The sequence below is a fragment of the Esox lucius genome, chromosome 24, assembly GCF_011004845.1.
Source record: "Esox lucius isolate fEsoLuc1 chromosome 24, fEsoLuc1.pri, whole genome shotgun sequence".
Lineage (NCBI taxonomy): Eukaryota > Metazoa > Chordata > Actinopteri > Esociformes > Esocidae > Esox > Esox lucius.
Genome location: NC_047592.1, coordinates 18,524,933 through 18,540,554, shown reverse-complemented (window position 1 = coordinate 18,540,554; position 15,622 = coordinate 18,524,933). Strand labels below are relative to the sequence as shown.

Genomic DNA, 15,622 nt, shown 5'->3' with positions numbered 1-15,622 from the left:
GGAGATTCATTGGCCACTTGAAACATCCTCTGCACCGTGCGTGGAGTCAAAAAATATGAATGGGGTGAACATGTTAGATTTTTCTCATAACAATTTCTGGCAATAATTTTAATTATAGATGACATTTTTGTGAATATTTTGAAAGAAAGTACAAGAATATAAAGAGCGTTGCGCATATTTTTCAAGGGTGGCACAATACAGTAGGTAATTATTATTTAGTTGTGAAAATGAGTGTTATTAAGTAAATGGTTATAACTGGCTTTTGACTAACAAACTGTATTTGTTTATGTGTGTGTGCGTGTGAATAAACTTTGAGAACCAGAAGAAAATGTAGATATTTCTACAGCAAACTGGCTTTATCAGACTTGAGGGTTAGGTTATGGGTAAGAGTTTGACAAATCTGCTAGACCAGGTATTTTGAATAGCTAAACAACAAACAGATTAATTGTTTGTCAGTTAATTGATAACCTAAATTCAACAACACTAGTATTTTCCAGACGTGTGACAAATTAAAGGACAAACATGAATACTTGATGCCTACTCTGTTATGCCATGGGGGGCATTTTCCTGTCATGGCTTGGATCAAATTGTCCCCTTAGAGAGAAGGGTCACTGCAAATCACTTCAAAGTTATTCTGAGTGATCACATTTATCCTTTGGTAAAAAAATTCTGTCCTGATGGGAGTGGTCTCCTCCAGGATGATAATGCCCCCATCCACAGGGCACGAGGGGACACTGAAAAGTTGAATGAGTACGAATATAATGTGAATCACATGCTATGGCCTTCACAGTCATCAAATGTCCATCCAACTGAACACCTATAGGAGATTTTGGACTGACATGTTAGACAGAGCTCTCCATCACCATAATCAAAACACAAAATGAGGGAATATCTTTTGGAAGAGTTGTGTTCCATCCCTCAAATAGAGTTACAGAGACTCACATAATCAATGCCAGTATACATTGAAGATTTTTTTGGTGGCTTGTGGCCCAGCACCTTGCTGAGACACTTTATGTCGTTTTATTTCTTTAATTTTGTTCCTTTAATTTTCCTGCATGTCTGTAGGTTAATTACTGTAAAATCCTGCATACTGCATGAGTCCAAAAAGCACGATACTGTATTTGTCTGTGTGTGTGTGTGTGTGTGTGTGTGTGTGTGTGTACAGTGGATATAAAAAGTCTACACACCCCTGTTAAAATGCCAGGTTCTTGTGACATAAAATAATGAGACAAAGATAAATCACGTCAGGACTTTTTCCACATTTAATGTGACATATAACATGAACAATTCAATTGAAAAATAAATACATTTAAAAATGTGCTCCAAATCTGTCAGATTGCGAGGACATCTGTGCACAGCCCTCTTCAGATCATTCCACAGATGTTCAATTGGATTCAGGTCTGGGCTCTGGCTGGGCCATTCCAAAATGTTAATCTTCCTCTGGTCAAGCCATGCTGTGGATTTGGATGTGTGCTTTGGGTCGTTGTCGTGCTGAAATGTGAACTTCATCTTCAGCTTTCTAACGGACCCTTGAAGGTTTTGTGCCAAAATTGCCTGGTATTTGGAACTGTTCATAATTTCCTCCACCCTGACCAAGGCCCCGGTTCCAGCTGAAGAAAAACAGTCCCAAAGCATGATGCTGCCACCCCAATGCTTCACTGTGGGTATGGTGTTCTTCGGGTGATGTGCAGTGTTGTTTTTGCCAAAAATGCAACCTTGTTTCGATCAGACCATAACAAATTTTCCCACGTGCTGTTGGAAGACTTGATGTTTGTTTTTGCAAACTTCAGCCGGGCTTGGATGTTTTTCCTTGTAAGAAAAGTATTCCATCTTGCGACCCTACCCCATAGACCTTTCATATGAACAATACAGGAGATTGTTGTCACATGTAGCACACAGCTAGTACTTGCCAGAAATTCCTGCAGTTCCTTTAATGTCGCTGTAGCCCTCTTGGAAGCCTCCCTGACCAGTTTTCTTCTAATCTTTTCATCAATTTTGGAGGGACGTCCAGTTCTTGTTAATGTCTCTGTTGTGCCATCTTTTCTCCCCTTGATGATGACTGTGTTCACTGTGTTCCATGGTATATCTAATGCTTTGGAAATTATTTTGTACCCTTCTCCTGACTGATATCTTTCAACAATGAGATCCCTCTGATGCTTTGGATGCTCTCTGAGGACCATGGCTTTTTCTCTCAGATGCACCAAAGAACATTTCAGGAAAATCCTACTAGAACAGCTGAACTTTATTTGTGATTAATCAAAGACACTTTAAATGATGGCAGTTGTGTAATGACTTCTATTTAACATGAGTCTGAATGTGATTGGTTAATTCTGAACACAGCCACATCCGCAGTTATAAGAGGGTGTGCACACTTGTGCAACCAGGTTAATGTAAGGTTTTATTTTTCATTATTCCCCCTCCAAGATTTCAGTTTGTTTTTCGATTGAATTGTTCACATTATAGGTCAAATTAAAAATTGAGTTCTGACATGATTTATCTTTGTCTCATTCTTTTACATCACAAGAACCTAGCATTTTAATAGGGGTGTGTAGACCTTTCATATCAACTGTATATACAATATCAATAAACCTTAATTAAACAAGTCCATACTTGATGCTGTCATTAAGGATTTATTGTCCATCCAGACCCAAACTCCTCATTAATGTCTATCATTCCAATCCAGTATTTACTGTCAGTGTTTCCCACTTTCTTTCTAATGAAGTCCTGTGGAGGAGAGACAGAGATTTTGCTGAGAGGAGGATCTATAGCTGGATATTTTACTCAAACATATTTCTAACGTAGGATGTACATATTCATCAGTAGGATATACGCTGTCTTACTGTTCATTATCTCATACCTGATGGTACATTATCTTAATGTTCATTACTCCATACCTGATGGTCATTTATCTTACTGTTCATTACTCCATACCTGATGGTACATTATCTTACTGTTCATTACTCCATACCTGATGGTCATTTATCTTACTGTTCATTACTCCATACCTAATGGTACATTATCTTACTGTTCATTACACCATACCTGCTCCTGCTGACTCTCTATGATGACCAGGTGTCCTCCTTCACCCATGCAGGCTTATTCACTCTGTTCCCACTCTGTTCTTTACAGAAGTAGTAAGATGATCCATTGAAGAATTCCCAACGAGCTAGAAAAAAGAGGGGGATGAAACTTTATTCATTATATTAAATTATTCAGTGGTTTGTAATCCATGGATATATCATGTAGATTTTTATTACATTGTCTTTACGGAAAATTATGTTTTTGACATTTTGGAGTAGACATTTATCCACAGATCTTAACAAACTATTAAACATTTCCATTTAGTTATATAACAAAAGGAGGATATAATTATATCACATCTGTATATCTTGTGGTGTCCATTTGGTCAGCGAGGGATTTGGGTTGAATGCTGGGAACCAGGTTACTGAGGATAACCAGGTTACTGAGGATGACCAGGATTTCCCCTCAAACCCACTCTGTTATTCTGGAATAGATGATGTCATAAAATACATTTAAATCATATGTAGTGTGTAAATAGTTTTTCTACCTCTTTCTTTGCTCAATCTACATGATCAATAATCAATTCTCCGTTGTGTGTTTGTGTATTTTTATAGCTTACCTTTACTTATACAAATTTGCATATAATGTTTGTATTGAAACTGTACTACACTTGACTTTAAAAGGGTCAATTGTTTATTTTTGTGATACCTACATCTTGTTTGTGTGCCAAAGCTATACACATAGGTCAAATGCAAAATTAAAACTGCAAGCAGCGTTACGCAGGTTTCTGCATTAAAATAATACAACGCTGTTTCCAAAGTTGCATAATATGTAAATTACAAAATGCAATGCTGTACAAATCATTTAAACCCAATTAAATCTAATAGAAAATAATACAAAGACAACATATCAAATTAGAAAACTGAGATTTTTGTTTTTTGAAAAATATTTGATCACTTTGAATTTGATGCCTGCAATACATTTCAGGAGCAACAAAAAACTGCAAATGTGCATGTGTAATCAGTACGGTCATAGATCAAAGATTCTGTTTGAGGAGCCTTTATGGCCTCAGGGAAAAAGCTGGTATTGAGTTTGGAAGTGCATGTCCCGATGCTCCGGTAGTATCTACCAGATAGCAGCAGTATGGGTGGCTGTGATCTTTGATTATCTTCCGTGCTTTCCTCAGGCATCCTGTATGGCAGATGCCTTGCACGGAGGGGAGATGACAACCGATGACATGCTCGGCAAACACTACCACCCTCTGGAGGGACTTGCGGTCCGCAGCAGAACAGCTGCCGTACCAGGCAGTAATCCAGGACGCAGTGATGAAGATGCCCTCAATGGTGCACCTGAAGAAGTTGGCGAGAGACATGCCAAACTTTTTGAGTATTCTCAGAAAGTATTGTCATTTTGGGGCTGTCATCACTGCCGAGTTCGCTTGTCAGGACCAAGTGAGGTCATCTTTGATGAACACACAGAGAAACCTGAATTCGGAGACTCTCTCCACTGTCTATGAGGACGTTGAGAGGTTGTTGTCTTGGCACCATGTATCCAGGTTCTTTGCCTCGTCCCTTTACGTGGTCTCATCTTTGTTGGAGATGAGACACAGGATGGTTGTGTCGTCCATGAAATTAAGGATGGTGTTGGAGCTGTGTGTGGCCACGCAGTCATGCGTGAACAGGGAGTACTGGAGGGGACTGAGTACCCAGCCCTGAGGGGCTCTGATGCTCAGGGTCAGTGCAGAAGAGATGAGGTTGCCCTTTCTCACCACCTGGGGTCTGCCTGTCAGGAAGTCCAGGATCCAATTTCAAAGGGAGTTGTTAAGTCCCAGGGTCCTGAGCTTAGAAAACAAGCTAAGCGGGCACAATGGTGTTGAAAGTGTTGAATGCAGAGTCCACAAACAGCATCCTCACGTGTTGCCTTTTTCCAGCTGGGAGAGGGTGGTGTGATAGGGGCAATAGCATCGTCCGTAGATCTATTGGGGCGGTGTGTAAATTGGAAGGGGTCCAAGGTGTCAGGAAGGGTGGAGCAGATGTGAGTTCTGACCAGCTGCTTGAAGCACTTCATGATGATGGAGGTCAGTGGTACAGGGTGGTAGTCATTCAGGCAAGTGATGGAATGTTTCTTCGGTACAGGAGTGGGGTGCAGACCGAGACAGGGTGAGGTTGAATAGGGAGGCGATGACCTCCGCTATTTGATCTGCTCACCCCCTGAGGACATGGCCTGGAATGCCATCTGGCCCTAGTGACTTCTCAGGGTTCTATCCTCAGGTTAGTTGTGGTTAGGGACAGACTGCAGTTGTCTTGGTCCTCAGCCAGCCTCACCAAAGGAATTGCGTTGGATGCCTCAAACCGTGTATATAATCTGTTAAGCACGTCAGGGAGTGAGACCGCAGAATGAGCATCATTGCTATTTCTCCCTTTGTATTCCAAAATACAAACTTAAAAGTTTGATGATTTCATAATATAAGGTACATAATATCATCAAAAGACTCAGAGAATCAGGAGAAATCTCTCTACACAAGGGACAACCAATATTGGATGGTCGTGTTCTTCGGGCCCTCGGGCAGCACTGCATTAAAACCAGACACAATTCTGTGGTGAAAATTACTGGGTTCAGGAAAACTTCTGAAAACCATTGTCTGTAAACACAGTACATTGGTGCATCTACAAATGCAAGTTAAAACTTGACCATGCAAAGAAGAATATATTAACAAGATCCAGAACCGCCCCTGCACCTCGTGTCCTGCCTACCCAACATTGTGACAATATCAAGCAAGAATGGGAATGTTAAAAGAATAGGTGATGCAGCACTGTGGTAAACAGGCCCCTGTCCCAACTTTTTTAAATGGGTTTCTGGCATCAAATTAAAAATGGGATTACATTTTTCCAAAAACTATGACATTTCTCAGTTTCAACATTTGATAGGCTGTCTTTGCAGTATTTTCAATTAAATACAGGGACATACAAACATTACATGATGTTTTTTTTGCATTTTATGCAGCGTCCTAACGTTTTGGGAAATGGGGTTGTTTATTGTACCAATTTTGCAATGCAGCATGGACGGTTTTCCCGGTCCAATTGTGCCCCCATGTATATTAATTTGATCAAAAGTAGCAAAAATTCGGACACTAAGCATCTGTACTAAAGGTATATCACCAAAAGTCTGAAAATCTATTAACAGTTTCTCGTAATTGGGACAGCTGTTGATAAACAATGTAAGAGTATAGATGTTGATGTTTTTGAAATGTTAAAGAAAAGGTGCATGTATTTGATAACATTTCAAATGTTTATTTCAGCATGTAGCAAAATAGAACTGTCAGTTTTTAACAGCAAGCTAGTCAGTATTACATGTTTATACTGAAAGGTCTATTTGTTTTGTTGGCTGAAAAAGTATGTGTGAAGTTGTAACGTGTCAATGAACATCTTGGAATGCTTGCGTTTTTATTTCAAAAAGAATGCTTGCGTTTTTATTTATTTCTGATTATGGCAATCTCCCAGACCACGCTCATAATTCATGAAAGTGCGCTGATTGGCCTGGTCAATCACTAGTTGGCTCCAGAATTAAGCCTACTGATCATGACCAGAGTGATATCTGTGTAGCGTTACACAGATAAATGTTAGCACACGGTATCAGGGAGCTGTGCAAGGTTAGAGATTTTCATTGTGAGGAGTTTGACCTATGTACAATTTTTCAAGACTCTAGGTCAAACAGGGTGGGTGCGATGAGCTTCCAAAGTTGGCCACTTTGGAGGCATGTCACAACGCCACCATGAGACGCTAACAAATACAATATGGTTTCACCAATGAACTTCTGAAACCCTAAATATATTGTGCAGGATGTTTAACCAGTGGGCTGATCTATCATTCATGTCTGCAACCTTAAAAAAATGAGGTAAGTACAGAGAGGACTCCTGCAACAAAACCTAGAACTACTTTGAGAGACGATACAGGAACTTGCTGACATTCTTACAGAAACAGCTGTTCAAAACTGCAAGTACACAGCATAATATGGCCATACTCTCCAAAAAACATATTCTAGTGGAACTCAAAAAGAGCATTAAAGCCAAATGAAGGTGTAACGTGCGAAGCCATGCTTTTGAGTAATGATATTGTCACACTTTACAATGCTGTCTAAGTCACCGGTGACAACTGAATCCACACCCTGCAGGAGAGAGATGAGATCTCCAGCAACACGATGTTCCCACAGAATCTCTGAACTGTTGTGTTATGGATTGGATGTGTCTGAAAATCATTTATCAGCGCAATTCATGAATTTTATAGCTGTGTTTGTTAGATATCCCATGAACAGTTTTACATGTTAATGCATTTCATCATAATTGTGAATGATAGTTGCTATTGTGATATTTTGTTTTCATTCCTTTCGCCGCGTCCATCACTGGTGCACGAGTCATACGTGTCCCCGTTGAATACGAAGGGGAACTTGCATGTCTCTCCTATCATCTCAAAGAAATTAGTCCTGTCTTAATGTGTCTATAATAATTGAAACTACATTTAGATTGATTGACATCTTTTTTTATGGGGGGGTGGGGGCACCCAATCGGTGCCCTCCTGCAGTTGGCGTTCTAGGCGACTTCCCAGTCTGCCTATGCTTAGAAACGCCCCCGGGTGTGTATGACAAATAAGGAACTTAAATAACCACATAGTAACTGATGAGGTGCAGGTGTGTGTGTTGGGTGCGTTGCTGCCATCATCTCCAGCAGGCAGTTAGTACACCACCGTGGTGGAGCGCCGGAGAGGGTGTGGAGCACCACACGGAGCAGCCGTCACAGGTTCCTTCACAGATGTACAAGACAGCCATGCCATGTGCACTAAGGCGCCCACATACCATCTAGCAACTTATGAGATGCCCAAGAATCTGTCCCAGGTCCCAGGCGTGGGAAAAGGAAGGCAGATTATATAACCTCTAAAACAAGATAAATAATGTTACAGAATGATTGTGCTGGCTTAGGAAATGCTTATTAAGGACATAGTTATCTTTTATGTTCTGTCTTTCTAATAGTACAATCATATACATTACAAAGAAACATAAAAAATTCACACATACACACATACAATCTCACCATTGGCAGTACAAACCCAAAGTCTGGCTATAGAATATGAATGCATTTAGCTAGGGATACAAATACAAAATGCCTATAGAAAAAATAATGTGACCATAAACATACTTGAAATATTGATAATATTACAGACATCGGTCTGCATTCTAAATTAATATGTTACCTTTAGACAATAAAACACTATCTGGAGGCCTTACATTATACAGCATTTAATTAACTGCTTTAAGATAGAAAAACGTAAATCTTGCTAAAGGAATAGCCTTTCCATCCACTGCTGACTCGTATTTGCAATGACATTAAGATAAAACTAATAATATTAGCTGCATAGATGCTCAGGGCTGTTTTGTTTATCAGTGGGAAGTTGGTGCAGCCCGCGGCTGCCAAACAGCTTACATCAGCTAATGAGTGATGGGGGATGTGGGTTAACAGATAAGGTCTGCTCTGGCTCAGACACAAACCACGCACATCTTCCTTCCCTGTAACTAACGAGTCACCAGCTTTTGCTACTCATCGTCTTGTGAAGAAACACAAGATTCACACAAAAACACGCTTCACAAAATAAAAACTAATAGCAGGTGTCTAATCTAAGGGAGACAGAAAAAATTTGGTGGTGTAAAAATGAATGAATTCTCTGAGGTGTTTACTCTAAGCTGGAGGTCAAAATATGTGAATTCTCTGAGGTGTTTGTTTTGACTATTGTTATCAATTGGGAGAGATTATTATAATATTTAAATCTTATGGCTAGGGGCCTCTAGGCATCTCTATGAGCCTGGGGGTCACAGTCAGGGCCTGATCATAGAGGTACCTCTACGCATCTCTGCACTACCATTTTCTGTTTTCCCCAATTAGAGGCAGCTGCACTTTGTTGTCTCTAATTGGGGACCCTATTTAAGTTGCCCTTTTAGACCTTTCGGTTTGTTGGATCATTGTTTGTGCTTCACGTACTTCAGTTTGCGGTTATCCTCAGCGTTTGTTATTTCGGTGCGTGATAATATAATGATATTCTACAGCTCTGCTCCTCATGATATTCTATAGCTCTGCTCCTCATGTCCTGCCTCTCAACTGTGACAGAATGACGGACTGAACCAGGAACAAGCAGAGCTGAACCATGGGGGAGCTCCTCAACAGTAAGGAGGTTGTCACCGATGAGGATTACCTCCATCGTCGTTTTTAGTCAGTGAACCCGAGCAGCACCGACGCCAGCAGGCACCAGAATACAGGCACCAGAAGACTCCGTATACAATTTATTTGGGGGGACCTTCGGGGGGATGGGAGGTGAAGGCCCTGCTGACATTCATGGGAGCTCAGGACAGAGCCCCTGCAGCCTTGGGAGCAGGAGTACCTTGAGATGTCGGATGAGGCAGACGAGATAATCCTCCCACCACACAACTGGGGGCTCTGGAGAGAGCCCCTGCAGCCTTGGGTGGAGGAAGTGGACTTCCGCTTCCTACGCTCGGGAATCGGGTTCCACCGGTGCCGGCTCCATGCATCAGGGCGCCTGCGCTGGTCCCCAACCTGGCGCTCACTGCACCTTTCCCCTGCCCTGAGCCCCTAGTGCCTGTCCCCCTCCCTGAATCACCAGTCCCTCACCTGGAGGGTGAGACGACGAGCCCCTGCCATCGCCACCTCCTCTCTCTGCTGCAGCACCCTGTCCAGTAAAAATGTTGTTTGTGTCCCCTCTAACGGGGTTAGACACATTGTCAAATAACAGGAATTTGGTTTAAATGGAAAAAGCAAATCTTGGTTGGACCTTGTGTGCAAAATGGCAAATATCCTCTCACACTGTCCTTTACTATGGGATTGGTCAAACCAAAGGCCACTGAATTTTTCTTAATAGTAATTAAATTGTTCTGACAAGTGGACATATTTTACATTACAATGTAGACAAGCCATAATCCGACCCCAAACATTGAGGTATGTACAGTCAATTATACACTGCTTACTTAATATAATAGATTTATAAAGAACTAATACCCTGGCAGCCAAAGTCATAACCAATGTTAGATTTGGAATGTTTAGTAACATGTCATATCATGGTCACAACACATATATTTTGACATTGCGTTTTTTTTATGACTGGTTATGACACATACGCAAGTCTGTCAAAACACAAGAAACCATTCCGTAACACCCGTCTTCAACAGTATTTCTATATTGCATTTCATTGTATAACCGCTGACTGCTTCTTCCCTAAATAGTTCTTACATAGTTTGGAACTGTGCTTTAGGTTATCCTGTTGAAGGAAGAAAGTGGCTCATGAATGTTTTTCTTTGTGATCCAAACACCTCAAACTTAGATTTCTGTCCTTAACACGTTTTTCCAATCTTACTGTCTAGTGTCTGTTTCTTTGCCCATCTTAATTGTTTTTTTACTGGTCTGAGATATGGCTTTTTCTTTGCAACTCTACCTAGAAGGCCACCATCCCGGAGTCACCTCATCACTGTTGATGTTGAAACTGTTATTTTGCAGGTACTAGGCTATTTAATGAAGCTGCCAGTTGAGGACCTATGAGCCGTCTTTTTCTCAAACTTGACACTAATGCATTTGTCCTCTTGCTGTTGTGCACTGGGGCCTCCCACTCTGCTTTCTATTCTGGTTAGTGCCAGTTTGCCCTGTTCTGTGAAGGCAGTAGTACACAGCATTGTACAAGATCTTCAGTGTCTTTGCAATTTCCCACAAGGAATAGCCCTCATTTCTCAGAACAAGAATAGACTGAGTTTCAGAAGAAAGTTCTTTGTTTATGGCCATTTTATTTTTTTAAAACAAGAACCTCCCAAGAGCCAAATCAACATTTTCAACTGCATTTTGCTTCCCTTGTTGGATTCCAACTAGATGTATTCTACATCTATCACAACGCAGATGAGAACTGTACAGTCTTGGCCAAAAGTTTTGAGAATGACACAAAAAAAAAAATCACAAAGTCTGCTGCTTCAGTGTCTTTAAATATTTTTGTCAGATGTTACTATGGTATTACAAGCATTTCATATGTGTCAAAGGCTTTTATTGACAATTACATTTATGCAAATTATTTGCAGTGTTGATCCTTTTTCAAGAATGCTGCAATCCGCCCTGGCATGCTATCAATTAACTGCTGGGCTACATCCTGAATGATAGCAGGCCATTCTTGCATAATCAATGTTTGGAGTTTGTCAGAAGTTGTGGGTTTTTGTTTGTCCATCCGCCTCTTGAGACCACAAGTTCTCAATGGGATTAAGGTCTGGGAGGTTCTTGGCCATGGACCCAAAATCACAACGTTTTGTTTCCTGAGCCACTTAGTTAGCACTTTTTCCACATGGCAAGGTGCCCAATCATGCTGGAAAAGGCATTGTTCATCACCCAACTGTTCTTGGATGGTTGGGAGAAGTTGCTCTCGGAGGATGTGTTTGTACCATTCTTTATTCATGGCTGTGTTGTTAAGCAAAATTGTGAGAGAGCCCACTCCCTTGGCTGAGAAGAAACCCCACACATGAAAGTGTCTCAGGAAGCTTTATTGTTGGCATGACACAGGACTGATGGTAGCGATCACCTTGTCTTCTCCAGACAAGCTTTTCTCCATATGCCCCAAACAATCAGAAAGGGGTTCCATCAGAGAAAATTACTTTAACCCAGTCTTCAGCAGTACAATCCCTTTAGCTTTTGAAGAATATCTGTCTGTCCCTTGTGTTTTTCCTGGAGAGAAGTGGCTTCTTTGCTGCCCTTCTTGACAGCAGGCCATCCTCCAAAAGTCGTCACCTCACTGTGTGTGCAGATGCAATCACACCTGCCTGCTGCCATTCCTGAGCAAGCTCTGCACTGGTGGTGACCCGATATCGCAGCTGAATCAACGTTAGGAGACGGTCCTGGCGCTTGCTGGACCTTCTTGGGTGCCCTGATGCCTTCTTAACCACAATTGAACCTCTCTCAAAGTTCTTGATGATTCGATAAATGGTTAATTTATGTGCTTGCCTGTGAAGCCCTTTTTGTGCAAAGCAATGATGATGGCACGTGTTTCCTCGCAGGTAACCATGGTTAACAGAGGAAGAACAATGATAACTAACCCTAACCCTCCTTTTAAAGCTTCCAGCTTGTTATTCGAACTCAATCAGCATCTCCAGCCTTGTCCTCGTCAACACTCTCACCAGTGGAAAGAATCACTGACATGATAAATCATCTTTTTACTCTCAATGAAGAATTTAGCATTTGCTTAAGAAAGCATGAGTTAAATGCCATATAATGCTCTCCCTGTCTTTATCTTTGTGTCAGAGCCTGTATCCAATGTGTTGATCCATCATGAGGTCAAGTTATTTGCCAACCACTACTGTTCAGTTAAGATGATGTGCAACGCATTTGGCAGCTCCAATCTCACCCATACCTGGAAGAAAGGGAATGAAACATACAGGGGCAACCAGCATATACACTTCCAACCCTGACCAGCAGAGGGAGCTCTCAATTTAACATGCAGCGCATCCTACATAGTGAGAAATCTACAGCAGTAATACGTAGTACAATCACAGGTACCTAGATATCGTCATAATCATTTTGATTGACTTCAGTTCACTTATGCTTATGTTGTTTGATGCAATGGGCAAAAAAGATAATCTGGAGCTCTATAGTAACAGTGAATTCCTATTTGTATCTGAACAATATCTTACAAATGTACTGTCTCCCAACCCTCTCCTGTACCCCCAGTCAGTCTACTTACATATGATGAATTGCAGAACTATGAACTCTGATTCAAATGGTCACCTAATTACCAAGACCATCAATATTTAAACCCACTATTCTTCTAACTAGATTACAGTGATTATGTGGCTGGAGGTCCTCAAAGAGAGGTTTGCGAAAAACTGGTATTGTATAATTATGTTATACTATTTCATGTCAGTTACTGTGCCAGGTGAGCGGAGATATGATTTTGTCATTATGGTAACATTTTTGTTTTAATACTCCCTCCAGGTTCTCTGGTCTCCATCTTTCTGTCCAGACTGCTGTGTGGTCTACTGGTGGTGTTTCCATTTCTACTGGTGTCCATCATACTGATGGTGAAATATTGCAGGGCTGGAGGTGAAGACTTTCATCACGTTTTTATTCATGTCTGCAGACAACTGACCTACATTTAGTATATTAATTTTAGATTTTCCTTAAAATTATAGGGTTTTAGACACTTTGAGAACATGTGCAATGACTCTGCCTTCCTAACTTCTAATAGAAGCTGGTCCCACTATTGTGGTACCAGGAGTCAGGCTAATTCTAATTCGTATCTCCTTCCATTATGTTCCTGTAGGTTTGTGTTCAACAGTCAAATCTCCTGAAGAAAAGTTACAATGTGATGATGTAATCAAACAGACTGAATCATCCTTGTGATTCTTACTGGGTTAAATCACTGTGAGCTGAACAAGTAGTATTGTGATTTTGAGATTCTAAATATTATAGGATTTACTGAGTTTGATGTCATTCAATGGGATTTTCATTCTGTTGAATTATGTAATTAAGTTATTGTTTTCAGGTTTTTGTGTCTATATGCTTTCACTTACAGTACATCATTCTGAGTTTAGATTGTTATCTTTATAAAATAAAAGCCTCACCTTCATTGACAGTTTTCTAGGACTGCTTTCATTAATTTGGCAAGATGCCAATTGTTTGAGTCATTTAGTGTGTCTCCTCATACTAACTAACTTGGCAAAATGAACAATAATATCTCCTCATCCCATATAATCCAGTACACAGAACTTATAACTTATACTAAAATATCCACATATATGATGATACAGTAGGAATATTTTGACATAAACAAATGAATAAGCCCTTTTTTGCATTATAAAATGATCCTATATATTTACAATCAGTTTTAAGATCATCTACCCAATATATTTCACCTTTTATCTTACTTCAGATCATTATGTTTGTCGTTGTCCAAAGGTGTTACATTTGTGAATGCATTAATCAACTATTGGTTATCATAAAAACCGGTGTGCATCTGATTGAAAAGGGGAGACTTTCATTGAAAAGCTATTTTTTCATCTCTATGACTTAAAAATAAAATATTTGTATATATGTTGTGCTTAAAGGGATGTTGTGACAAATTTTAGCAAGTTTAAAAAACGTTTAACTCTGAAAACAAAACGACAAGTATGCTGAATCCAACCATAAAACTCCACTTCCTTAAAGTGTATGGAGATCCCCAGACGCTAAATTCTGGGGACTTTTTAAAGAGAGATTCTACTACTCTTGGACAACATCTACAAATACAGTTGTTTGTATTTGGCTGCAGGCTTGCTCTGGGTGTTGCTTTACCTGTGCCATCTGGAAATAGCTTGTTTCAACTTAAAATTATTTTAAACAGTATGATACTACTGTACTTATTACTGGGAGTGCTAATTATATTTTAAAACCTGCAGAAACTAATTTCAGGGCGGTGGCTTCACCGGCACCATACACCCCCTACAACTTGTGACGAGGTAGAACAGTACTTAGCCAATTGGTCACAAAAACTGGCATACTAACCAAATCATCTAAAAAGTACGTACTTTGCCAAACACACAGTAAGCAATTTGTGATTTTGCCCTTAACCATCACAAGCTAAAAAAAAATATCGGGGAGATATAACATAATTTGCGAGCATCAGGGAGCCGCATATAACAAGCAGGAGAGTTGGGATATCTGTAATCTGCAGAGTTCATCTATTTCTATTTTGTATTCTTTTGAAAGTTCAGTTTTGTCTGGAAGCAAATCTACTGGTATTTCATTAGTATTATTTTGTGGAACATCATGAATTGTAGAATGATTTGTGTTGCTCAGCTGCCGATAGAAAATATTAGATTAAAATCGTGTGTGAAACACATGGCTGTTTCTTTGGAATGGACTGCAGTTATAGCTATGTGATCTTACCTGATTTATGTTGTATTGATTAGCCTAGAGTATCCTCCGATTATTCTAAAGAACAAGATGTATCCTAGGTCAAATCCATCCTGAAAAGTTTGTTTGTTCATTGCACATGAAAATGTACCTATCCATTTGCTAGGTAGAATAATGATGGATGATGACCATTCTAACGTTTCTCATAATCACTATGCATTCTTCTAAAATTGTTTTTTGTCGACGTCTCAGGTTTCTATCTTGTTACATCATCCGTTCCTTTAATAATGTGGAACCAACCAGTCTGTGGTCATGGTGCAAAACAAAAAGAGAGGTTGGTCTGAAAATAAACACTGATGTGAGGATGTAACACTCAGACATTAATGATTTCTATGCATGACTCTCTTTTTGTCTGTGGGAAAATAAAAAGCTGTGATCTAATCAGAATGTCATCATGTAGAATGAAGCAGCCCATAATAACCTTTAAAATGTCATCCTTTGATTTCTGGAAAACAAAAGACAAGACATGATGTTCGTCACGCTGTGCCATTTAATTCAGTGCAATAATTGGTAAATTATCCTTTTTGCAACAAATTGAGCATCCATACAACACATAATATCCAAAATTACATTGACACTCTCAGCTGCCCAGAGCTGCTTTCCTAGAGACCATTTAGTCTTCCTAGGGAC

At 40.1% G+C, this 15,622-nt stretch overlaps 1 long non-coding RNA gene across 4 annotated transcripts; it reads left to right on the top strand.

Annotated features, from left to right (window-relative positions):
- The first annotated feature begins 9,025 nt into the window (after positions 1-9,025).
- LOC105007152 lies at positions 9,026-13,122 on the top strand. 4 transcript variants are annotated; one of them, XR_004575380.1, is made up of 5 exons: positions 9,026-9,082; positions 9,173-10,015; positions 12,435-12,594; positions 12,875-12,927; positions 13,034-13,122. It is a non-coding gene; the product is annotated as an uncharacterized LOC105007152 (long non-coding RNA). The 4 variants fall into 4 exon arrangements; XR_004575378.1 differs by lacking the exon at positions 9,026-9,082 and having other exon boundaries at positions 9,089-10,015; positions 12,875-12,912; XR_004575377.1 differs by lacking the exon at positions 9,026-9,082 and having other exon boundaries at positions 9,089-10,015.
- The last annotated feature ends 2,500 nt before the right edge of the window (positions 13,123-15,622 follow it).